The sequence below is a fragment of the Diceros bicornis genome, chromosome 4 (assembly GCF_020826845.1).
Source record: "Diceros bicornis minor isolate mBicDic1 chromosome 4, mDicBic1.mat.cur, whole genome shotgun sequence".
Lineage (NCBI taxonomy): Eukaryota > Metazoa > Chordata > Mammalia > Perissodactyla > Rhinocerotidae > Diceros > Diceros bicornis.
Window position 1 is genome coordinate 41,785,052 of NC_080743.1, and position 23,025 is coordinate 41,808,076.

Consider the following 23,025-nt stretch of genomic DNA (forward strand, 5'->3'; position numbering starts at 1 on the left):
TTTAGGATTCCCAAATTTGCCTTACTTTGTTCATCTTTTTTTATGCTCGTAGATAAATACTTCCTTCTCAGTTTCACATGCACTTGTGGCAAAAAACCATGTGAATTCAGGGAGTGTCTGGGAAGCTAATGAGCACATCTGTGTATTGGATCTTCTACTTTGTAAACAAGCTGAAGGGATTTCTTCCCTTTGGCCAGAGTGCATCTTCATGTTTTCAAGATTTTAGTTCACTGTACATCGTGTACTTCTTTTTAGTAACTTTTTTCCTTATTACAAAAGTAACGTGGACTCATGTGGAAAACTTAGAAAATAGAAAAGGAAAAAGAAAAGAACAAAAATTGCATATGAACAAACCACCCAGAGGTAATCACTATTAATATTTTGGTGTATAATCCAGGAGTCTTTATTCATGTACGTGTACATATATATATACACACACACCCTCCCACACACACTTATCAAATAACTTAAAAAAAAAAAAAAAACCAAGGTGGGATCATACTGTATTTGTATGTTTTTTTCACTTAATGTGTCTTCCCATATCATTAAACATTGATCAGGAGATGCTAAAGTCCATGGAGCTGGATGAGCAGCTGAAGGCAGATCACGGTGACCCCCCAGTTCATGCAGAAGGGCATGGGAACACAAGAAGATGATTCAGGAAACAAACCATCCAGTTACTCTTGAAACTAACGTCTGTCCTGAGTTAGCAAGAGAAACTATCACCTTGGCCAGTGGCAAGTGTTGGGAGGGCAGCAGGAAGAACCAGACCTGTTTCACCTGGACATTAAAAAATCACATTTTGTTTTGATATCTTCAATCCTATGTGCTTTCAGAAGTCCATTCTCTCTGCAAAGAAAGGGAATACAGATACATACCATTCTAGCTAACATTTATTGAGCACTTTTCCCATGTGCCAGGAACTTTTAGAAGCCTTTACATCCTCAAAATAATCCTAGGAGGAAGGTACTATTATTACATTATTACTATGGTTATTACTCTCGTTTTATCCCTGAAGAAACAGAAGCATGAAGAGGTGCTGAAAGTTACACCGCTAGTAAGTGCAGAGCTGGGAGGCGGGTTGGCTGCAGGGTACGCTCTTAGTTACTAAACTCTACTGCCTCTCAGATTTTATCTTATGTGTTTTCTCATTTTAGTGTTTTTACAAAATAGTAGGTAAATATATGTAGTATGACTTTTTCGAAATACCAGTCTCAGAAAACTGGTTCCAACGTGTGACACCACTAAACAGGTCGCTAGACCTGGCCCTTTTAGATCTGCCCCAAGATTATTGTACATGAAAGATAAGAAAAGAAACATAGTACTCATGCATATACTTTTTTTTTCCCCAAACTGTGACTTTCCAGTAGTAAGTCTTCAAAATTCAATCTCATTACTGGATGGTTATACCTTGTAAAAATATTATTTAATGCCATTTTACACCAGTAGGTTAATATTCACTGTTGTATCACTAAGCCTTGCGCAATAGGCAGTTTATAAATATTTTTTGAAAGAGTGCAGATATTTGGAGAAAGAATTTGTTGTAGTTTTGTTAAGGACGACAGATATACAGAGATCCCCAAATTAAATATATGGGGAAGTATATGCTATTCTATGTGCACAGCTTATAAAGAATTAATGTTCAGTTTGAGGTGTCAGCCTTTGAGGGACATTATCAAATAGAGATCCAGGGAAGTATATTAAGATTCTGAGGAATCTTGAATTATGTTAATAACAGGGGACTGGGATGAGTCTCCAGAGAAAATGATGGTCTTTAAATACTAAAAAATGAACTTGTATATATGTATATTTTATATTCCTAATTTTACTTAATTCTTATAGACTCCCTTTTATTAGAGATGTTACCTCATATTGAGTTAGGATATATGTCAGGTGCTATAACACATATATTAAAAAATAACAAGTGGCTTAAACACAATAGAAGTTTATCTCTCTCTCATATGAAGTCCAAGCTGATGTGATTGTCAGGGGCCCTGACTTTTTATCTTGTTGCTTTGTCATGCCCAGGGTATTGTTCTCATCCACAGGGACTAAGTTGGCTCACCCCACATCCGAATTCCAGCTGCTGGGAAGGAGGAAAGAGGATGGGGAAGTCCCTTTTGCTCACAACCTGTTGAGCAGAACTTAAGCACAAGGCCACATCCAGCCCCAAGGAAGGATGAGAAATGTACTCTTTGCTGGGTGTCCATGTGCCCAGCAAAAGATTCAGTTATGATAAAGAGAAGGGGAGGACAGATATCAGGGGACAGTTAGCCTCTGCCACACTTCTCTTTTAGAGATGAAAAAGTTGATCCTCAGAAAAGCAACATAATTTGTTCAAGGTCACACATCAATTAAATGAAAGATATTTGAAAGACTGTCCCATAAAAGGGAATAGACTTACGCTGGGTGCCTCACAGGACAGAAGTAGGACCAGTGGGGAGATGTTAAAGAACGCATATTTCCATTCAGTATAATATTAGAAAAAATAATATGTAACGTTTAGAACAGTTCAGTAGTGAATAGGCTACCTCAGCACCCCTTCCATTTGTCCGGAACGTAATCCTTCCTTAGAAGGATAGGTGACCTAGATCGTTCTTAAGGTACTTTCTGACTCCAAGATTCTATGATTAAGCTTTCATTTTTATTTCCTAATACTGCTCTTCCTAAACCTCCGGGCTGGTCAGCTCATATTAGCCAGCGTGTGTGCCTTTCTTTCTCCTTGGTACGCTCTCCTTTTCCTACCTCCTCTTCACCTTTCTTTTAGTTGATTCGAATTCCAACCATTCTTCAGGATCTAGATCAATGTCTCATGAGCTTTATGCGCACACCTGTGCCAACCTGCAGTCCACCCACTGCTTCCTTCCAACACTTACTACACCTGAATGAAATCTTTCTGCACCATCCTACTATGATTTCACCTCTCACTCAATTCCTATAGTTCTTGTTTCTACCAGTTGTTTCACCCAAGTTCGTTCTTTTAATTACCTTTATGAAAAATTTCCATGCAGCATAAAATTTATAGTAGTAAAAATAAATACAAGAAAAGGTAGGAAGAAGTGTTTAAGTGATTTTTTTTTTTGGAGCAGGGAGAGTCAGGGGAAGTGTCATGGAAGAGAATTCCTTAACAAGGTTTTGGAAAAAGTCTAGCTGGAGAGGGGAATGGAATGATAGAAGGAACAGTATACACAGTGGCAAGGAGCAGCAACATGGTGTGTGCAGGGAGCATTCTGAATATAGTGGTATATTACTACTGCCACTTAAAGAGAGGGAGAGAGAGTGGTCATTTCAAGGAGTCTGGACTTGCTTTGATAACTGTAGGGTCTAGGGAGCCAAAACCAGGGGATTGACTTACACAAAGTTAGTAGGTTGGCTTAGGGCTTGAATTTAAGAGAAGTCTCATCTGATGACTTTAGCTTTCTCAGTAATAGCCAAGAAAGGTGGAGTAAGGGACATGAGGATGATGATAAAAGATCAGAAAAGCTTCTATAAAGAATGAGAGAGGAAGCTGACTGAAGACAAGTCCAAAAGGCCCAACTGAAATTTAAAACATGAATTTTAGTGATGGCAATGTGCATGTTCATGCATTTTTCTCTAACAGTGCTCCTAGGTTTGAGATAGGAGACAATGGATGGTAGGATTGATTCAGATTTAGAAGTTTGTAGGTATGTGGAAAGGCCAAGGAGGCAAGGGAATTAAGAGTGTTGGTAAGAAAGGAATTTAAGGAATCAGTCATAGGGTCCACAATTCATGAGGAAACCAGACCAAGAAGATAAATCAGGAAAATATAGAACGGTTGGAAGATGAAGGCCTCAGTGATTGTAAAGGAAACTACGTAGGGAAGGAATGAGACTGTGACAGATTAGGTAGGGTAGGAGATGTGATCAGAGAGTGCAATATGAAAGCTTGAGATTCCTCAGGTAGAGCAGTCTGGAGAGTTGGCAAGGTCTAAGGTGTGGGTGTTGCTAAAGTGGTATGAAGATAAGCTTGGGGCAAAGAACTCTGCATCTAGGGTGTTAGGTTATTTGCATGGTGTAAAAATAGCCAATATGATTGCAGGTGTTGGGGTGAAGAGAGAGAGAGATTGAAAACAGGTGCTTCAATGTGACATTAACTAGGAGAGGAAGAGTGTGACATAGCCAGATGTCAAGTGCTTCAAGCTTTTAAGCCTCAAGCTTGAAAGCAGAATAGTTACAGCCTACAAGTGGCATTGAGGTGTTAGGAAAATGCTGGCACTGCCTCCTGTGGAATATGAGGGTGGAGAATAAACATCATCTACCCTACAGGGCTTCAATACAAGTAGTGTCTTCATGAGATAGCCAGGTTTCGGTTAGGCAGTGAATAGAGTGTTAAGTGAAGAGGTTGAGAATGTAAGAGCTTGTTTAACCATGGAACCAGGGTTTCAAGTGGTATGGTAGAATGAGTTGGGAAAGAGCAGCAACAGGAAAATGAATTACAGTGAGGAAAAATAGAACAGTAGGAAAGAGCAGACTGGGGATTTAGGGAGAATGGGTGACCAGAACTTGCATTTTAGTCTTTTCCAGTGGATTACAGGGATGAGAAATATACCCAGAACGTAGAATGGACTTAGGATTTCCACTATGGTTATACAGTCATTGTTGCTTAACAACGGGGATATGTTCTGAGAAATGCGTCGTTAGGTGATTTTGTCATTGTGCGAATGTCATAGAGTGTACTTACACAAACCTAGATGGTATAGCCTACTACACACTTAGGCTATATGGTACTAATCTTATGGGACCACTGCCATATATATGGTCCGTCGTTGACTGAAACGTCTTTATGCAGCACATGGCTGTAAAATAATTCAGTGCCATATCTAAGGCCCAGGTAATACAAGACAGTTTCTCCAGCTGTTACTTCTAGGAGTGCAAGAATGAAGTCATATTAGGTCTTGCCTTCCACTTCTTAGAAGGCCTTGCCTCCTTTTATTTTCTGTGTCTCTTTCTTTCTTTATGTTTCACACTTCCCTACCTACAAACTTAATCTATACCTTCAATAATCTTTTCACTCCATTTCAGAGGACAAAATATTCTTCCTCTTGTTCAATGCCAATCCATTTCCCTGGATCTTTGATCCCATCTCCATCTAACTTCTCTCTCTCTCTCTCAATACAATTCTGATCCAAACTTCATGAAGAAATAATGTACATTTACTATCTCAAGCATCCCTCCTGTCTTCTCAATCCCATACTCTAACCTCCACCCCATCACTCAGTGGAAACTGTCCTTCCTGATATCATCAGCCATCTCTAATTGCTGTTTCTAGTCAGTGTTTTCTCATTTGTGCCTTTGTGCTCTATTCGAAATTCTGTGAGAGTTACCTGTTTCTTGAAACTTGACTATCTTGGCTTCCATGAACCTTGTTCTCCACACTTTAACCTCCCACATCTCTGATTCCTTCAGTGAATTCCTTGAGGGCATTTCTGCCCACCTTCTTGGGTTTTTTTTTGTTTTTGTTTTTGTTTTCTGATAGACTTTTAGAGCAATATTAGGTTTGCAGCAAAACTGAGTGGAAAGTCCAGAGAGTTTCCATGTACCTCCTGCCTGCACACATGTCCAGCCTCCCCCTTTATCAACATCCCACACCAGAGTGGTACATTTGTTACGGTTGATGGACCTACATTGACACATCATTATCACCCAAAGTCCACGGTTTGCATTAGGGTTCACTCTTGGTGTTGTATATCCTATGAGCTTTGACAAATGTGTAATGACATGTCTCCACCATTAGAGTATCATACAGGATCCTTTCAGTGCCCTAAAAATCTGTGTGCCACGTGTTCATCCCTACCTTCTCCTAACCCAAGGCAACCCCTGATCTTTTTACTGTCTCCATAGTTTTGCCTTTTCCAGAATGTCCTATAGTTGGAATCATACAGTAGGTAATCTTATTCAGATTGGCTTCTTTCATTTAGTTATATGCATTTAAGTTTCCTCCACGTCTTCATGGCTTGGTAGCTCATTTCTTTTTAGCACTGTGAATAGTTTTCTCTTGTCTGAATGTACCATAGTTTATTTATCCATTCACCTACCATTCACTATGTCATTCCACTTATATGAGGTACCTAGAGTGGTCAAATCCATAGAGACAGAAAGTAGAATGGTGGTTGCCAGGGGCTAGGGGGAGGGAGGAGTGGGGAGTTGTTGTTTAATGGGGACAGAGTTTCAGTTTTACAAGACGAACAGAGTTCTTGGAGATTTGGTGCAGAACAATATGATTGTGCTTAAGACTACTGAACTGTACACTTAAAAATGGTTAAGATAGTAAATTTTATGTTATGTGTATTTTACCACAATTTTTTAAATGAATAAATATTTCAATGTCCCCAAATTTTTATTAAGCCAAGCCAATTATTTACATGTTAGTATATTCAAGTAAAATGGATTAGCATTAAGAAGACAGTTTTCTCCTTTTTAAACTTCATAATATAGGGACATTTTGCCATAGCATTGATGAGTCTATTCAGTCATTCTACCAACTGTATGATTTAATAAAATATAGACATATGGGCTTATACAGTAATTAATTTTTATCTAACAGTTTTAGGAAGGTCCCTCTTTTTTTCCTATTTGTGTTTCTGCTTATGTAAGTCGTTATTTTTGCTTATTATGTGCTTATTATTTTGCTTATTATATGCTTGAGATATATCTTTTTTGTTGCTCATCAGCAAATATCAGCATTTATTGGTTATATTATTTCAGGTTTATCTTTTATTAAATATATTACCTTGCAGATAAGTTTATTCTGTGAAAATACTACATATGACATTTACTTTCATCTTGTGCATGAGCCCTTTCCATCACCTCAAATGATTTATTCTTCATAATAGTCATTACTGTAAACATAGGTATCAAATATAAGTTTTTACCATCAAGGAGCCTGCAGTTTAGTGGCATATACTGACACATATGTTATTTCGGTTTTTGTTTTTGGTGAGAAAGATTAGCCCTCAGCTAACATCCGATGCCAATCCTCCTCTTTTTGCTCGGGGAGATTGGCACTGGGCTAACATCCATGCCAATGTTCCTCTACTTTGTATGGGATGCCGCCACAGCATGGCTTGACAAGCAGTGCGTCGGTCCGTGCCAGGGATCCGAACCTGCGAACACCAGCCCACCAAAGCCAAGCATGTGAACTTAACCTCTACGGCACTGGGCTGGCCCTAACACGTGTATTGTTAATGCAATATAGGGCAGAGTGACAAAGGCTATAGTAAATGTACAAATAAAATTGTATGGCAGTTCAAAGGAGGAAGGGAGCTCTTAATTCTGACTGAGAAAGTAGGGAAGACTCCTTGGAAGAGGTGGCATGTGAGCTAAGCTTTGAAAGTTTAGTAGGATTTAACTAGTAGGAGCGAAATGGGATGAGAGAATGTCAGACATTTTGACTCTAATAACATTTTGGCTTGCATTTATTATTAACTATTTTAAAGAGTAGTACATTAGTACTAAATCTCCATCAAGAAAGCATTTTCTAGTGAAACCACTTTGAAAAACAGACTGGCAAGTCCTCAGATGTTGAACAATTACCATATGATCTGGCAATTCCGCTAATATACCCAAAAGAAATGAAAACATGTCAACACAAAAACCTGTGCGTAATTTTCATAGCAGCATTCTTCCAAAGAGTGGAAACAATCCAATATCTGTCAACTGATGGATGGATAAATAAAATGTAAGATATCCATACAGTGGAATATTATTAGGCAATAAAAAGAAATATAGTACTGATACATGCTACAACATGGATGAAACTTGAAAACATCGTGCTAAGTGAAAGATGGCAGTCACCAAAGACCACACATTGTGTGATTCAGTTTATATGAAATGTCCAGAATAGGCAAAATCTACAGAGACAGGAGGTAGCTGAGTGGTTGCCTAGGGTTGGGGGGTTGGAGGAAAATGGGGAGTGACTACTGATGGGTATGAGGTTTCTTTTGGAGGTGATGAAAATGTCCTAAAAGTGACTGTGGTGGTGGTTTCACACACTGTGAATATGCTAAAAACCACTGAATTGTACATTTTTAGTGGATGAATTGTATAGTATGTGAATTATAAATAAAACTGATTTAAAAAAGCATTTTCTGACAAAACTCATTAAGCCAGTCTAATTAATTCCCTGGACAATTTTCTATACAAAGCAGTTCATTCTTTCATTTAACAAATATCTGTTCTTTGTCTACCATGTGCCGGGCATTATTTCAGGCAATTGAACTATTTCTATTATTTTTTCACTTCAATTTTTATTTTATGAAATTATTTTCCTTGGTGTTTATTCTCTTCTCTGTATATTTTACAATGAACATGAGTCATAAAACAAATGTAAAGATTTTAATATCTACCCTAATTTATATTAATCTGCCATAATCTATATAGTGGCTATTATTTTTATAAAGTCCAGTTTTTCAGGATCAGATTTTACGTATCTAAATTCTGTTAAGAATTCTTAATTTTTGTGGTAATTCATAGCCAAGAGCAATCTTTATTGTGTGTCATTTTAGCCAGTGAGTTATTTTAGCTAATTTTATGTTTATTATTGCTACCAATAATATTCATTATGGATTGGAAAGACTTGTAGAATTTTTCTTTCTTAGCTAATCTAAGAGAGAATTTTGAGCATTGCCCTCCAGCTCTGTATTATGGTTTAGGGAACAAAGCTCTTCAGTGTCAAAATGTCCTGCTTTGGGGTAGGAGAGAACAGACTTGATAAACAGGAGCACAGAACCATAAAAGTGGACAGCATCGAGAACATGGTGACTAGGTAGCAGAGCGGAACAGAGAATGTTTGGGGGCTGTAGTGAAGGACAAGACTGCATTGGCGGCCAGATTTTGGCAGGATTTGGATGCTGTTCTGTGAAAGCTGGATTTTATTCTGTAGGCAATATCCTTGAGCCCTCCATTTTTTCTGATTCTAAAATTAATTCAAGATCAGTATAGAAAATTTGGAAAATACTAAAATTACAAAGAAGAAAATGTTACAGATCAGAGATAATCACTGTTAACATTTTGAAATATACCTTTCCAGTTTCTTCCAATTCATTTTTTACACAGAAGCCAAATTACATATACAATTTTTTGTCTTGCTTTTTTATTTACTGAACATTATAATATAAGCATTTTCCACATTATTAAACACTTTAAGCATGTTATTTTAATAGTGCCATATATAATATTCTTTCATGAATGGACTAGAAATTAAGTAACAGTTCTTCTGTTTTGGATATTCCTGTTGTTTCCAATTTTTTCCTTCTCTTGCCAATACTGAGCTTTTTCCTGTGAATGTTTGAATGTGAGATGCAAGCAAGGTCTGTGATGAGGTATGGTGGGCAACTGAGAACTTATGTCTGAAACTGAGCAGAGTAGTCAGGATTTCGTACCTAGACTTTAAAATAATCCACATGGTTAAGGTCAAGCCAGAGAAGGCATATGAACTAAACACAAGGGCCAAAGGATAGAACCTTGGTAGAAAAAGACCTAATTAAGGAAAATGAGACCAAAACATTGGAGAGGTATGAGGTATCACAGAAGCTAACTGAGGAAAAAGCTTTAGAGGAGAGTGTTCAGCTCTGCCGTAGTGTGGAGAGATGGGGTGGTATGAGAGCTGCTCTCTTTATTTGACAATCAGCAAGTCTTTGGTGAAGTTTTTTTTTGTAATATAATTGAGGCATAGTTGATATATAACATATTAGTTTCAGATGTACAACGTAATGATTCAATATTTGTATATATTGTGAAATGATCACCGCAATAAAGTCTAGTTATCATCCATCACCATACATAGTTAAAAAAAATTTTTTTTTCTTGCAATAAGAACTTTTAAGATCTACTCACTTAGCAACTTTCAAGTATGCAATAATAGTAGTAACTTTAGTCATCGTGCTGTACATTACATCCCCATGACTTATTTATTTTATAACTGGAAGTTTATACCTTTTGACCATGTTCACCTGTTTCACTCAACCCTCACCCTCTGCCTCTGGCAGCCACCAATCTGTTCTCTGTATCTATGAGCTCGGTGTTTTGTTTTGTTTTGTTGTTTTTTAAGATTCCACATATAAGTGAGATCATACAGTATTTGTATTTCTCTATCTGAGTTATTTCACTTAGCATAATGCCCTCAAGTTCTATCCATGTTGTCACACATGGCAAGATTTCATTCTTTTTTGTGGCTGAATAATATTGTGTGTGTGTGTGTGTGTATATATTTATATACGACATTTTCTTTATCCATTCATCCATCAATAGACACTTATGTTGTTACCATATCTTGGCCATTATAAATAATGCTGCAGTGAACATGGGGGTGCATATATCTTTTTGCGTTAGTGTTTTTGTTTTTTCCAGATAAATACCCAGAAGTAGGATTGCTGGATCATATGGTAATTCTATTTTTAATTTTTTGAGGAACTTCCATACTGTTTTCCATGGTCACTGCACCAAGTTACATTCCCACCAACAGCACACAAGGGTTCCCTTTTCTCCACATCCTCACCATCACTTGTTATTTCTTGTCTTTTTGATAATAACCATTCTGTTTTGTTTTTTTTTTTTTTTGAGGAAGATCAGCCCTGAGCTAACATCCGTGCTAATCCTCCTCTTTTTGCTGAGGATGACCGGCTCTGAGCTAACATCTATTGCCAATCCTCCTCCTTTTTTTTGTCCCCCAAAGCCCTCGTGGATACTTGTATGTCACAGTTACACATCCTTCTAGTTGCCGTATGTGGGACGCGGCCTCAGCATGGCCGGAGAAGCGGTGTGTCGGTGCGCGCCCGGGATCCAAACCCGGGCCGCCAGTAGCGGAGCGCGCGCACTTAACCGCTAAGCCATGGGGCCGGCGCTGATAATAAACATTCTAACAGGTGTAAGGTGATGTCTCATGGTGGTTTTGATATGCATTTCCCTAATGATTAGTGATGTTGAGCACCTTTTCATGTACCTGTTCATCATTTGTGTATCTTCTTTAGAAAAATGTCTATTCAGATCCTTTCCCCATTTTTTAATTGGATTTTTTGCTACCGAATTGTATGAGCTCTTTATATATTTTGGATATTAACCCCTTATCAGATATATGATTTGCAAATATTTTCTCCCTTTTCATTTTGTTGATGGTTTCCTTTGATGTGCAGATGCTTTTTAGTTTGGTGTAGTCTGACTTTTTTATTTTTGCTTTTGTTGCCTTTGCTGTTGGTGTCACATCCAAAAAATCATCGCCAAGACCTATGTCAAGATGCTTATTACCCCCTATGTTTTCTTCTAGGAGTTTTATGGTTTCAGGTCTTATGTTCAAGTCTTTAATCCATCTTGAGTTAATTTTTCTGTTTGGTGTAAGATAGTGGTCCAGTTTGATTCTTTTGCATGTGGCTGTCCAGTGATGAACTTGAGGAGTAGTTTCATTGGAGTCGTAGAAGCAGAACCAAGTTCCAAGGGGTTAGGGAGTGAGCAGGTGGTGAAGCAGCAGGAGCATTGAGTACAGTTGTTCTTTTGGGAAGTTTGTTAATGAAAGAAGGAGAAAAGTGGAATTAGGTAAAAGGGGGAAAAGAGGAAAAAACAATTTTATTTTATGTATTTATTTTTAGGGTAGAGACTTGAACATGATTATAGGTTGGGGCAAAGGAATAGTGTAAGGGAAAATACGGTTACAGGTATTAGAAACGAACTCATGACTGAAAGTCTGTCTTTCTGTTATCTTAAAGAAAACTATTTTTTTTTAATTGATGTTTTAATGGTTTCTAACATTGTGAAATTTTGGGTTGTACATTTTTGTTTGTCCATCACCATATATATGACTCCCTTCACCCCTTGTGCCCACCCCCCACCCCCACTGCCCCTGGTAACCACAGTCCAGTTAAGAAAACTATTTTTTTCTGTCCTGAAATCTGTTTACTGATTTCAGAAGAAATTCTCAGGCTTTTCCTAATCAAATGCTATTTCCAAGCATTGTAGCTTAGAAACTTGCTTACACATCCAAGATTTATTTATCCTGATGAAATGAGGAACTACCCATAATATTGATTTTGGCCTTCATGTGTTTGCTTCATTTCATTTTAGTGAGTCATCACTAGCATAGCATTAGAATAAACTCATTTAGTGACATTTTCTTTCCAGTTAAAATTTTATGTTTCCTTGTTCACAGACTGCAACTACATTTCAGTAGCAATTTGGAATTCTCTAGTGCTGCTATCTAAACATAAAGTTATTAACATTTTATCTTCAATTATTACCTTTTGAGGCCAATTCAGGGTCCCATAAGGTTTTATATTTTTAAAAGTATCACCTCTGGGGGCCAGCATAGTGGCATGGTGGTTAGGTTCACACGCTCTGCTTCGGTTAGGATCCCAGGAACGGGTCAACGCACCACTTGTCAAGCCATGCTGTGGCGGCATCCTATATAAAGTAGAGGAAGATGGGCACGGATGTTAGCCCAGGGCCTCCAAGAGGAAGATTGGCAACAGATGTTAGCTCAGGGCTAGTCTTCCTCACAAAGTATCACCTCTGTGTACCATCCTGGACATGAAGGTCTCCCCATTTTAATCATTCCTTATGGTTAAGGAATGACTTCCAGAAAGCTCAAATAAATATCTTACTTGACCTATCCTATATTCCATATATTTGGAATATCCTTGAACATATTTCTGCTATGTCCAGGGCAGAAACAGTTTTAGAAATAACAACCCAGGAAGGTAGTTAGGAAAGATTGTTCACAGTCCTTGCAAAAGAAGGTAATTCGTTCCAAAATTTTGCTTGCAGGCTAAGTTACTAAGGAACCTTTTATAAGCAACCATAAATTACCTTTATAGTTTCTATTAGTGGAAAAATAAACTCAATCATTGTTAGTAATACAGATATTATGCATTTGTAATTATATACAGTTGAGAACTGTAAACTAGCTCATTATACTAATAAAATCTAAGACTTCCTGAAGCAACCAGAACTCAGTAAGAACTGCAATATCAGCACTTGCCGTTTCTTAATTTGAGCAACTGTAAATTCGTACCAACTGATAGTAAGTCAGAATGAATCTGACAGCTATTTTTGCTAAGGTAACCCATATAAAACCAGCATACAAAATAATTGAGAAGCTATTTTAAATATTTATTGCAGTTTCTCTGACTCACCTACTCTGCTCCCACTGGGGTTTACTTCCATGTGAGGAATGGTATCAGACATGTCAGATAACACACTGTGATGCATAAACATGAGGTTTACACTGACTGTGATCAAAGTCAGCAGGAGATACCACAGGAGGTCTGTGTCATTCAAGAAATATCCCAACGTGTATCTTAGTACAGTTCTTTTATATATAACCCCCCTGTAACCTCACTGCTGCTTGGAACTCTTCAGTCTCTTCCCCAGACCTGCCTTCATAGTAGAGCTAGCTAAACTGTGTTGCTATGCCTTTCATTTTAATTTACTTCATTTGCATGAGTTTTTCCTCATTGTTATATCATTATCATGATTTTAAGGATAACCAAGACAGCCGGAGTAGAGTCTTCACAGCACAGTTTGTGAATATCTTTGTGCTATTTTGTCACATTCCAACTGTGTCACTGGCTCGTTTCACTCTCAATCTCCAGAATGTAGACATTCTGCAGTCTTCTCCTCCTCATCTATATTTCCAAGTAGGTCTTGATGGCCTGAACATGTTCTTTGGAATTCACTATTTAATATCACTATACCAGAAAACCTTCTCTGATACTATAGAGTTCCCTTTCAATAATTATACTTGTGAAAATACCAAAGGAGGAGTATGTTCATAACACATAGCAAAACTTCATTCAAGTCCTATTTCTTCACTCTCAGCATCTTTCATTTGCAAGGCAGCTCCAGACGTGCATATAAAATGTCCCAGGAGTTTATAGGAACAAGAGAATAATTTTAGTCAGGGACTCAGGAAATGTATCATAGAAAAAACTTTTGAGTGAAGTCTTGATTTATAACACTTTGTGGTTTACATCGTGTTTTATGTACATATTATATCATTTAATTTTCAAACTGCCCTTTGAAATAAGTTTTTATGCTATCTTATAGATTCAGGCAGCATATGTTTACCAATGTGTAACTGACTACAAAACATTTATGTAGCAGAAAGTAATTTGTTCACCATCATTTGGTGTGGAAATTAGACTTGAGCCCAGGTCTTCTGGCTCTGAAATTTGTTCCCTTTCCATTATACCAGGTGGATGAGGTTGGATGGTAGGAAATGGATAGAAAGCATTTGGGAAGGCATCCCAAAGGGAGAGAACAGCAAAAAGGCAGGTGTGCAGGGGCATAGTGCCTGGGTAGGACATAGTGGATAATTTAATTAGTGAAGATTCAGCACAGGTAAATCATAGAGGATCAAATTTGAGAGATTGAGGCAGACCATGGACGGTTGAATATGTAGTTGAAGAATTTGGCCTTTAGTCCATAGACAAAAAGGAGCCATACATCTCTTGATCTAGACACTGGCTGATTGAAGAAACTGTTTACAGCTGTTATTTCACACTTGTTTTTAGACTATTCAGAAAGGACAAAAATGTCCTTTTGTTCAAAGTAAAGTATTTTTGACGAACAGGTAACCTACGGATTTGGTTTCTTGCCTTTTTTTGATTCTTAAGATCTAACTTTTAATTCATTTTTCTTGTTCTAGGACAATTCAAGTGTCTTATCCAGAAAGGGTACCTGGGTGATAGTTTTTTGCTCTGTTTTGTTTTGCTTAGTCCTTGCATGTCTGAGAGAATCTCTTTCTTTTTCCTTCATACACAATGCATAGTTTGGTCTAGGGATAGAATCCATAATTCATACCAACTTCTGAGTTCTGAGTAAAGTTAGTCCCTTGTCCCTTTGTTTTTAAGAGTTGTGGGGAACATATTTTCATTCCTACACATATAACCTGATTTTAATTTCCTATATTCTTGAAGAGTTTTATCTTATTGAAATTGGGAAGTTATTGTATAGTTTTCTTTTCATTAAATTTTCCTAGACCATAATGTGTATTCTTAGATTTTTAGTATGAGGTCTTTCCTTAGGTTAGGATTTTTTTTCTATTATTTTATTTTTTATTGTATCTTCTTCATCTGTACTGCCCTTTCTAGAAAGTCAGGAAATGGTGCTATGTAGAATGTGTATAGTTACAGCAAAATAAATTAATTTTCTTGGATGATAAAATATTTTTGTTAAAAATATTCATTTTGATTCATGAAATTTTTATGCTACATAGCATCTAGTTCAACACTTCTGTTTCTAGATGAGGGAATTGAGGCCCCAACAGGTTAAATGACTAGTCCAAAGTTACTTATGTAGTTTATAATAGAAAACATCTTGATTCTCTGTCCTTTGCTCTTTCCATTATACCATCCTGCTTTCCTTTCACTGGCTGTTAAGCTGAAAAGTTATGAATAGAAAATTATGTGTTAACTGACAGTTAAGCTAGGTACTCATTTTCCTTTTTTATATTATTCTAATTGTTTGTATTAAATGTTTAGAAATGTGATCAAAAAGTATATAGAAAGAATGATCTGTGACTAGATATGGGGGAACTTAAAGAATACATGTTTAGGGGCCGGGCCAGTGGCGTAGCAGTTAAGTTCGGGCGTTCCGGTTCCACGGCCCAGGGTTCCCTGGTCGGATCCTGGGCGTGCATCTACTCACCACTCATCACGCTATGGCGGAGTCCCACATAGAAGAGCTACAACTCTACAACTATGATACACAGCTATATACTGGGGCTTTGGGGAGAAAAAAGAAAAAGAGGAAGATTGGCAACAGATGTTAGCGCAGGGCCAGTCTTCCTCAAAAATAAAAAAGAATACATGTCTCTTTAGGTGAACATAAATTCATATTTTGAGTTTAAACATTTTTACTCATAAAAACAATCATTAACTAGTCAATTATCATACTGTAAAAATGGGCATAATTTTGCATACTTTTTTTAAATGAAATTTCTCATTAGGACATCTGCCACGTCACTGAATGGCAGTCCTCCTTGCCTGAGGCTACAAAGATTATCTTGTAAGATATACAGCAGATGACTAACAAGCAAGTATTTAGCAAACATTTATTTGAGGACCTATTGTATACCAATAGGTATATGTGTTTTTTATATGAAATTTCTCATTAGAACAGTTCTGGGCAATGAACAGTGATATTTTGACAAATTTGCCTGCGTTAGAGCTTGTTCATTTCTCTTTTTCTCATGATGCAAGAGAAGCCCCTCTTCCGTCCAGGGCTAATCTCCCACTATTGTCTGGATCCCATCCCCTCTGACATTCTCAGGGATGAATCTCTGGCGCCATCATTCATACTGTCTCAAATCTTTGACTTTTTCTCTTTGCTGGTTCTTTCCTATCAGCACCAAAGCATGCCTAAGTCTCTTGCATGTTAAAATGAAATCCTTCTCTACCCCATATCCCCATCTGGCTGCCACCCTAATTTTCTCCACTTTATTACTAAAATATTTGAAATCAATTGTCTATGTTCCCTGTCTCCACTTCCCATAGTAATCTGCCTTCCATCCCCACCTTTTCACTGAAACTACACTTGCTAATGGTATCAGTGACTTCATTATTTCTTTTTAATCTTTATCTTACCTGACCTCTCTACCACGTTTGATACTGTTGAGCAGTTCCTCTTAAAAATCTTTTCCTTTGGTTTTGGTGATAACATGATTTTCTTTCCTTCTCTCTCTATCAATCCTTCAGTCTCCTTTGCCTGCCCCCCTTCTTCTCCTATACTTTACGTATCAGTGTTCCCTAGAGTTCCGGAATCTTTCCTTCCTACTCTACCCACTCTTCCTGAATGGCCCCATCCATTCCCATGGCCTCAGTGACCATTTACATGCTGAGGACTTTCACATTTGTATTTTCAGCTATGTCCTCTTCTTTGAGTTCTGCGTCTCTATGTGTATCTGCCTCCTGGACATTTCCAAATGAGGGACTCTCAGGCTCCTCACCCTCAAAATGTCTAAAACTGGATTATCACTTTCCTTACTAACACCACCAGCAGAATGAATGAATGAAAGAAAATCTTGTGTTCAATTTTTTCCACTGAATGATAGTACTGTCCGCCCAATTACTCAAGCCAAAAATACCTCTGGAGTGTGAGAGATTCATTTATCCTTTGTGTTGTAATTAAAAGTCACAATTTTATAGATCTAATTTATCCTTGGAGTCTTAAAATATTTGTTTTTGCCTCAGTTCCCAAAAGTTCATTTTCTCAGGAATCCATACTGTTTTATAAAGTAGAAATCTCCGTTAATGTTGAAGACAATTCTCTACTTGTAAATTTAACCACTACTTCTCTCTGGAGGGCAAATGTAAGTGGGCTTAGAACTACTTATATCCTTGATAATAACAACTGGCATTTATTATTGAGATCCACTATAAACCAGATACTGTTCCAAACACCATGTGTAATAATTCACTTGGTTTCCCCAAATTCCCAGGAGGTGTAGGTACTGTTACTTTCCCTGTTTCACAGAGGAAGAAACGGAAATGCAGAGAGGTTAGAGAATGTGTCCAGCATGACAGCTGGCAAGTAGCAGAGGCAAAATTTGAACCCAAGCAGACTGGCTCTCAATCTCCCTACAGTAATATTGTCTGGCAAAACGGCTTGCATTCCTCGTAGCAGTTTTTTTTTAATCACCGTTTCTAAAAAGTTAAAAATACTTTGAATTACCAAGACATGGCATAATTTTAAATATGTGCGTAGAGTATACACATGCAAGTTATTTTAGAATATTAAGTAATGCAGTTTGCTGGTACAGTAACTTAACTAGTCACAAAAAATGGATCCATAGTTTTATGTTACTTTTATTTTTTAACGACTTTTTAGATTTTCTTTGACTCTTCTGAAGCATAAACAGTGGCCATGGCAACATTTATCTTCAAGTCCTCTGCTTATGTATTTCACAATCAGCAGCTTTATCATTTTATTTTAGAAATACTTGGCTTTCCACAGTATCAACACAAATCATATTCTGTTGCTTTGTTTCTTTAAAGTGGTTAAGCAACCATATAAAACTCATAGGAAATTAATGACTCATATAACGGAAAACATGTACTAATGTGACTTTTGTCCCAGTTGCCAAGTAGTCTTAGTTTGTTTCCATGGTAACCTATCAGTATAACAAACTATCACAAACTACCTTTGCCACTTTTTTTTGTTTGTGTAATTTGGACAGCTTTCTGACAGCTGTGTGTATGTGTGTGTGTGTGTGTGCGTGTACACATTAAAGATTATCACAAAAAAAATTCTGAGTCATTGCCTTAGGCACGCAAAAATTTTTTTTATTTAGAGAAATTGTTTAGTACTCCAGGGCTATTCTTTTGATGTTACAAAATCTAAAAGATTCTTTAAATTAATGAATCTATTTCTACTTGAGATCCTATTAAGAAACGGCATAGTCAGCAATTTTTTAAGCTTATAAATTTTTAAAATTCATTTACAATATTGGTTCATTTGAAATATGTGTAATCATAGGAGAATATGCCAGAAACAAGCCAGGGAAAAAGGAAATTAGGGGCGCATCCTGGGGGAAGCAGACTCAGCCCATTCTTGCCAGCCCCTCCCCTGAGTGGCAGTGCTCTAGGATGGGGAATGGCAGACACTGAGGTATTCAGGGAACTGAGGCAGCCCAGGTCATACAGGACACCAGGCTTTTACCTGATGGCTGAGCTGAGGCAAGATTCCTAGAGAAGGTAATGACTAAACTAAATGAGTTAGAATTAAACTGGTGGATGTGGGAAGTTGAAAGAGAGAGTAGATGGCATACAACGGAAAGCAAACATCATGGACAAAGGCATACAAATGAGAAATAGTGTAAAGTAAATGGAGAACAGTTAAGCAGTATGAGACAGAAAAGGTGAAGAGTTAAAACTAAAGATAGGGGCCTATTCATGGAGATGCCATGTTAAGGAGGTCAGACCTCATCCTCTAAGATATGGGGAAGCAGTGAAGAATTTTAAACAAAGGAATGACCTTACCAAATTTGCATTTTAGAAGGAGCTCCCTCATAGCAATGAGGAGGGTAGATTTGAGCAAGGACTGTTTAGGAAGCTGTTGCCATATTTCAGGTAGAGCTATTGAGGGCTGAGTTAAGGTAGTGGTGCTAGACACAGGAAAGGGGTTGATGTAGGAATAGTTGTGAAGTAACATAGGCAAGCATTAGTAGCTGGGACTGTTCATTTGTGGCCCATGTGTGACATTTATTCATTCAGTCAACAGATATTTGTTGAGTGTTTGCTGTTGTTGGCAATGTATTTGTCCAGAGGGCTATACGAGGCTCTTATTTTCTGCCTTCATCATTTCTGGGTTTCTTCTCCAATAAGGGTCCTTTATTATGTGACATCATGAGTTAATTAATGGGCAAGTACAGTTTTCATAGCCTTAATTCATCCCAAACTGATCTCTTGGCTCATTGGACTTTCTTACTCTCTCATAAGATCCTGTTCCAGAGTCCTAGCACATATGTCAGTCTACTACTTAGAAGGCAGTATTTGTGTGTCTGGATAGTGTCTTAGTACCCAGCAAGTGGATCTGAGCTTATTTGTGGCTTCATTGGGTGGGGCTATACAGGTCATGAAAAATATGTACAGTAGGTTCCAAAGCATTTCATCCATACAATAATTTTATTTTATTTTTTTAGCCTTGTTGAGGTATAATTGACAAATTAATTTTACCTTAATATTTAAAGTGTACGATTTGATGTTTTAATATACATTGTGAAATCACCACCATAATCAAGCTAATTAACATAGCCATCACTTCACATAGTTACCTTTTATTTTGTTTCTGATGAGAACACTTAAGATCTACTCTCTAGCAAATTTCAAGTATACAATACAGTATTGTTAACTCTGGTCACCATGCTGTGCATTAGATCTCCAGAGCTTATTCATCTTGTATAACTGAATTTTGTACCCTTTGACTAACATCTCCCCCATTTCCCCCGCTTCCTAACCCCTGGCAACCACGATCTTACTCTGTGTTTCTATGAGTTCGACTATTTTAGATTCCACATTTAAGCGAGGTCATGCAGTGTTTGTCTTTCTGAGTCTAGCTTGCTTCACTCAGCATAATGCCCTCCAGGTTCACCCATGTTATCACATTTCCTTCTTTTTTATGGCTTAATAGTATTCTACTATGTGTGTGTGGGTGTGTGTATATATATATATATATACACCACATTTTCTTTATCCATTCATCCATCGAAAGACACTTTGGTTGTTTCCATACCTTGGCTATTGTGAATAATGCTGCAATGAACATGGGAGTGCAGATATCTCTTCAAGATACCAATTTCATTTCCATTGGATGTGTACCAGAAGTGGGATTGCTGGATCATATGGTAATTCTGTTTTTTTTTGTGTCTGTGAGGAAGATCGGCCCTGAGCTAACATCTGCCAATCCTCCTCTTTTTGCTGTGGAAGACTGGCCCTGGGCTAACATCCATGCCCATCTCCCTCTACTTTATATGGGACGCCGCCACAGCATGGCTTGACAAGCGGTGCGTTGGTGCACACCCGGGATCCGAACCGGCGAACCCCGGGCCACCGCAGCAGAGCACGCGCACTTAACCGCTTGCGCCACCAGGCCGGCCCTGGTAATTCTGTTTTTAATTTTAAGAAACCTCCATGCTGTTTTCCATAATGGCTATACCAATTTATATTCCCACCAACAGTATACAAGGGTTCCTTTTTTTCCACATTCTCACTAACACTCGTTATCTTTTGTCTTATTGATAATAGCCATTCTAACCGGTGTGAGATGATCTCTCATTGTGGTTTCGATTTGTATTTCCCTAATGATTAGTGATGTTGAGCACCTTTTCACATATCTGTTGGCCTTTTATATATCTTCACCTGAGAAATGTCTTTTCAGGTCCTTTGCCCATTTTTTAATTGGGTTATTTGGGTGTTTTTGCTATTGAGTGTTTGAGTTCCTTATATGTTTTGGGTATCAGGTATATGGTTTGCAAATATTTCCCTCATTCCATAGGTATCCTTTTCATTCTATTGATTGTTTCCTTTGCTGTGCAGAAGCTTTTTGATACAATCACACTTGTCTATTTTTGCTTTTGTTGCCTGTGCTTTTGATGTTATATCCAAAAAAAATTGTTGCCCAGATCAGTGTCAAGAAGCTTTTTCCCCTTTGTTGTCTTCTAATGTTTTTACTGTTTCAGGTCTTATGTTTAAGTCTTTAATCCATTTTAAGTTGATTTTTGTATATAGTATGAGATAAGAGTCCAGTTTCATTCTTCTACATGTGGGTAACCAGTTTTCCCAGCACCCTGGGATCTTGTTTTTTTTTCACCCATTCAGCCATTCTATGCCTTTTGATTGGGGAGTTTAGTCCATTTACATTTAAATTAATTATTAATAGATACAGACTTTGTAGTGCCATTTTCTTCTTTTCCATCTGTTTTTGTGATTCTTTTGTTCCTCTCTTCCTATCTTGCTGTCTTCCTTTATGATTTGCTGATTTTTTGTAATGATATACTTTGATTCTTTTCTGTTTATCTTTTTTGTATCTGCTATAGATTTTTTATTTGTGGTTACCATGAAGATTGCATAAAACTTCTTATATCAGTCTATTTTAAGCAGATAACTTCAATCACATACAAAAACGCTGCACTTTCACTCTCTGCAAACACACTTTGTTATTGATGACAGAATTTATTTCTTTTATATTTTGTATCCATTAACAAATTTTTATGGTTATAACTATTATTAATACCTTTGTCTTTTAACTTTTATACTAGTATTAAAAGTGATTTATGCACCATCAGTACAGTATTGCATTAGTCTGTATTTGTATATTTACGTTTACCAGTGAGCTTTATACTTTCATATGCTTTCATGTTGCTATTTAGTGTTCTTTCATTTCAACTTGAAGAACTCCCTTCAGCACTTTTTGTAAGACAGGTCTAGTGGTGACAAACACAGTTTTTATTTGTCTAGGAAAGTCTTTATCTCTCTTTCTTTTTTTTTTTTTAATTTTTATTTATTTATTTTTTTCCCCCAAAGCCCCAGTAGATAGTTGTATGTCATAGTTGCACAGCCTTCTAGTTGCTGTATGTGGGACGCGGCCTCAGCATGGCCGGAGAAGCGGTGCGTCGGTGCACGCCCGGGATCCAAACCCCGGGCCGCCAGCAGCGGAGCGTGCGCACTTAACCGCTAAGCCATGGGGCCGGCCCTCTCTTTCATTTTTAAGGGAAAGTTTTACTAGGTATAGTATTCTTGGTTGGCAGTTTTTTTCTTTAACCATTTTGAATATATCATCCCATTCTTTCTTGGACTGCAAAGTTTCTACTGAGAAATCTGCTGATAGTCCTATAGGGGTTCCCTTGTATGTGATGAGTTGCGTTTCTCTTGCTGCCTTCAAAATTCTCTCTTTATCTTTAATTTTTGACAATTTAATTATAATGTGTCTTGCTGTAGAACTCTTTACGTTCAACCTATTCAGGGTCTTCTGGGCTTCATGAATCTGGATGTTTATTTCCCCACATTTGGGAAATTTTCAGCCATTCTTTCTTTCTTTTCTTTTTTTTTTTTTTTTATTGAGGTAACGTTGGTTTATAACACTATGTACATTTCAGGTGCAATGTTATATACTTTTGTTCCCCTTTTCAGATCCTTCAGTACTTGACAGTGTTTTAAATTGGTTAATTTGGTTTTTATTTTAACAAAGTTATAAATGCACATAGTTTAGAGTCTAAGTTCTACAAGGCATATTGTAAAAAACTGCAGTCCCCAACCACCTACCCATTCCCCAGATGGCCTGACAGGGAAGGAGCCAGGAGAATAAATACACTGACTTCCCTCTCCTCCTGCTCTCCATCCTTCTGGTGTTTGTCCTTTTAGCTCATTCAGAGGCAGAGAGCAAGGAAGCCTGGTTGATACAGTCCATAAAGGGCAGCCTCCTGGGCCACAGAGAAGGATAGAGTGGGTCTGGAATAACAAATAGAATATCAAGCCCAGTAATTTTGATTTTTATGAGTACTTTTTAGTTCCCTGTGTGTTCT

General features: G+C 37.5%; 1 protein-coding gene across 1 annotated transcript in view; it reads left to right on the forward strand.

The window, feature by feature from the left end:
* The window catches only part of EEIG2 (EEIG family member 2), a 66,554-nt gene that overhangs the window by 4,940 nt on the left and 38,589 nt on the right, over positions 1 to 23,025 (forward strand). The gene's annotated exons all lie outside the window — the stretch shown is intronic.